This window comes from Schistocerca cancellata, chromosome 2 (genome assembly GCF_023864275.1).
Source record: "Schistocerca cancellata isolate TAMUIC-IGC-003103 chromosome 2, iqSchCanc2.1, whole genome shotgun sequence".
Lineage (NCBI taxonomy): Eukaryota > Metazoa > Arthropoda > Insecta > Orthoptera > Acrididae > Schistocerca > Schistocerca cancellata.
This window is the reverse complement of record NC_064627.1, coordinates 281,837,598-281,841,937: the sequence shown is the minus strand read 5'-3', so window position 1 is coordinate 281,841,937 and position 4,340 is coordinate 281,837,598. Positions and strand designations below refer to the sequence as shown.

The window sequence follows — 4,340 nt, the reverse complement described above, 5'->3', positions numbered from 1 at the left end:
GCCTCGTGATGACTGGGTGTTGTGTGATGTCCTTAGGTTAGTTAGGTTTAAGTAGTTCTAAATTCTAGGGGACTGATGACCATAGATGTTAAGTCCCATAGTGCTCAGAGCCATTTGAACCATTCAAACAAACCATCCATTCTGAACTTACAACTCGTGGTTTCCAGTCTGATAATACCACGTTATTTATACAAGGAAGATATAAAAGTTTCTTGTAGACATATAGGTAACAGCCTTGCCGCAGTGGATACACCGGTTCACGTGAGATCACCGAAGTTAAGCGCTGTTGGGCGTGGTCGGCACTTGGATGGGGGACCATCTAGGCCGCTATGCGCTGTTGCCATTTTTCGGGGTGCACTCAGCCTCGTGATGCCAACTGAGGAGCTACTCGACCGATTAGTAGCGGCTTCGGTCAAGAATACCATCATAACGACAGGGAGAGCGGTGTTCTGACACACGTCCCTGCTATCCGCATCCTCCACTGAGGATGACACGGCGGTCGGACGGTCCCAGTAGGCCACTCGTGGCCTGAAGACGGAGTGCTTGTAGGCACATATCCCGGCATTTCATAGAATCAGTAAGATGGTAACCAGTATCTTTGTTTGCTTCTGAGCTGCATACCTGCACAATTGCACATCTGCCTGGTCACATATACGACATATCGAAAATCAAATTCAAATTTCATGAGAACTGCGGAATTACAAAAATGTGCATCTGTCTTGTCGTATACGTAATAAGATACGAACATACATCGATATTTTATGGGATCTGCAGGCAGATGTGCAATTGTGTAGATCTGCAGCTTTCATAAGTTTTGTATATGTGTACGTGATACAGTAATCTCTAGAATTACGTAGAAGCCCTAATGACATAGTGTTACCACACACTCAGAGTCCGTTATGACGCGAGCTGCGACATTCATTGGCTGCCCTTCTGCTAGCGCCATCTCGCGACGCGGCCTGTATTGTAAGAACAGAGCCGGAGTTGCGGTAGTACCTAGCTTGCGTCTGTATGTGATGGAGACACTTAACATTTATAATGTCATCTCTCCTGGACGCCTATGTGCTACTTACGCCAAGTTTGTAAGGCCTGCCTGTTACAGGCAACTATTAATATCACCATTGTTTGCCTTGATGTTGTAACCTGTATGTGTCCTAAGGTATGTAACTAAATTTATATGTATACATGCTATATAAGTGGAATCCAAGCCACTTTTATAGTGGTTTCTGTCCTCCCTGGATCCGATGATGGCGGCTTTAGTTTCTCCGAAACCGGTAATCATGGAATAAAAAGAATTCCTGCGATCTTGGCTACCAGTTTATTGTTTTACAAGCATCTAGATCGCTCCCACATGAGCACAACGTACACCCTACAGAGCTAGAGTATTTCCCACTTGAGCGTAATGGATGAGGCTGGCCTCCCAGATCGGCGTCTTGTGTCGAATCGCTATCAGTATGAAACTTGTCGCACCAATCCAAAATGGTTCAAATGGCTCTGAGCACTATGGGACTTAACATCTGAGGTCGTCAGTCCCCTTGACTTAGAACTACTTAAACCTAACTAACCTAAGGACATCACACACATCCATGCCCGAGGCAGAGTTCGAACCTGCGACCGTAGCAGCAGCGCGGTTCCGGACTGAAGCACCTAGAATCGCTCGGCCACAACGGCCGGCACCATTCCACAACAGTGGTTTTCGACACACATGCTGCCCCATAGACATTCTTCACTCTCCGATGGATGTCTACCAATGTTTGTCTTTCGACAGTCAATAAAAGAATTGAAGCCATTTAGTTCCGTTTCCACGCATTTGGTAATAACGTCGTCATAGTTCACGTTTCCGGCGTTAGCGCAAGCACGTCGGAAAGACAAGACCACACTAATGGCTTGTCTGCAAGTCGCTGCTTATAGAGTGAAGTGACAAAAGTCTTCGGACAGCGATATGAACATACAAAGATGACAGTAGTATCACGTACATAAGGTATAAAAGGACAGCGCATTGGCAGAGCCGTCAGGTATACTCAAGTGATTCCTGTGAGGGTTAAAATATAAATTTGTAAGGTGAAATGTTAAAATTTATTTGTAGCTCTTTTTATGAATCTGTAGGTTTCCGACGTTAGCATGGCCGCAGAAAGGGAGTCAACAGACTTCAAACGCCGAATGGTAGCTGGAGCTAGACAGAAGGGACATTCAATTTCAGAAATCGTTAGGGAAATCAAAAGTGAACCGAAAATATAAAATTTCAGGCATTATCCCTCAACATAGACAACGCAGTGGCCTACCGCCTTCACTTAACGAATGAAAGCAGGGGCTTTTGCTTAGAGTTGTCAGTGCTACCAGATAACCAACACTGTGTACAATAATCACGGAAATCAATGTGGGACGTATCACAAATGTATCCAGTTAGAACACTGCAACGAAATTTGGCATTAATGGGCTATGGCAAGAATCGAATGACGCGAGTATCTATGCTAACAGCGCCTCTTCTGGGCTCGTGAGCATGTAGGTTGGATCCTAGACGACAGGAAAACCCGTAGCCTGGTCAGATGAGCCCCAATTTCAGTTGGTAAGTTCTGGTGACAGGGTTCTAGGATGGTGAAAACCCCACTAAGCCATGTAACCAAGTTGTCAAGAAAGTACTATGCAAGCTGACGATGGCTCCACAATTCTGTCGGCTGTTTTTTCATGGAATTGAATGAGTCCTCTGGTCTAAGACTGAAGACTATTTGAAGACCATCTGCAGCCGTTCATGGATTTCATGTTCCCAAACAACGACGGAATTTTTATGAATGACAGTGCGCCGTGCCACCGGGCGACAATTGTTCGCAATTGCTTTGAAGAACATTCTTGACAATTCGAGCGAATGATTTGGCCGCCCAGATCACTCGTCATAAATCCGATTGAACATTTGTGGGACATAATCGAGAGGTCAGTTGGTGCACAAAATTCAGTACCAGCAATGCTTTTGCAATTATGGACGGCTATGGAGGCAGCATGCCTCAATACTTCTGCAGGGGACTTCCAACGATTTACTGAGTCCATGCCTCGTCGAGCTGCTGCACTACTCCGGGCAAAAGGTATCCCATGACTTTCGACACTTCAGTGTAGAGTGTAGACCCACATTGGAGTTACACTACACTGCTTATACGTTGCATATGTGCTGCAGCTCAAACGGAAAAATCTTGATCCTCCCTTATACTTCCAGAACCAACATCCAGCACGGGAATTTATTTTAGTCCGTAAAAAGTGTCTTTTTTCAGAAGTCCTTTACTGGCTATTGTAGGTTTGTGTTTCGTTTAGTTTTACCTTTTGACATCGTCAGGTATTTTGGTCCCCAAATACTCATACTCGTCTACTACGTTTAGCATATCATTTACTAATCTAAATGGCTCAGCAGTATCTGGTTCAATTCGATTATTTCTATTATCCTTTTTTTTATTTTGGTTTTCCTTTCGACTCATCTTTCAAGTCGTTTCTGTCTCTGATAAAATTAAAATGTCTTCTGAAAACTAAAATTTTTAATGATTTTACTTTTTTATGGAGCCACAGTCATATAAAACTTTCTGAAAGATATAACCGCCATTTGACTGTACAGAAGGTTTATTTCACAATCTAGATTTCAGCCTTAGGTCATATCAAGTGTTACAACTGCAACACATTAAAGCACAGTAAAAGTACAAGTATCAGACAAGGTATCAGAAAATATTACGGCAAACAGATAAATCAATGTATGGGCTGCATGATTTGTTCTCTTACTTCCGTATCACAAATCATTAGACTTGAGTAGGGTCCAAGTCATCGTCAAAACATGTATCTTCTGTTATATAAAACAATTTTCTCCAAAGTAAATTTGAGAACAGATAGTGCAGCCCATACATTGATTTAACTGTTTCCTCTGCTCTTTTCTGATATTTTGTCTGAAACTTACCTTTTATTGTGCTTTTAACCTATTGCAGTTGTAACACTGGATAAAGACCTAAGAGCTAAATCAATGCTGTGAAATAAAACCTGTTGAACAGTAAAATGGCGGTTATATCTTAAAGAAACTTAAAGTTTTTATTTCTTCTTCATAAATTAGAATTCCTCTTAAAAATTTCTCTTTTTCGTCCTTTTCTGCTCGCTCAGTGTACGGATAACATGAGGTTCTCACTCTCTTTTCAATTACTGCGCCCATTCCACGTCCTTCGACTAAGGATAGTCCGGATAACCTTTTGTATATATTGTTTTTACATTGGGATTAGTGATTCACTGACCGGTGACACGGCCACAGGTTTTAGCGTAGCAGTATTGATTTTTCGCAGGGCTAGCTGCATCCAATATGAGTGAATCACCACGGAGTT

At 42.7% G+C, this 4,340-nt stretch overlaps 1 pseudogene; it reads left to right on the top strand.

Moving 5' to 3' along the window:
- The first annotated feature begins 225 nt into the window (after window positions 1-225).
- LOC126163748 (5S ribosomal RNA) lies at window positions 226-343 on the top strand (annotated as a pseudogene).
- Window positions 344-4,340: the final 3,997 nt, after the last annotated feature.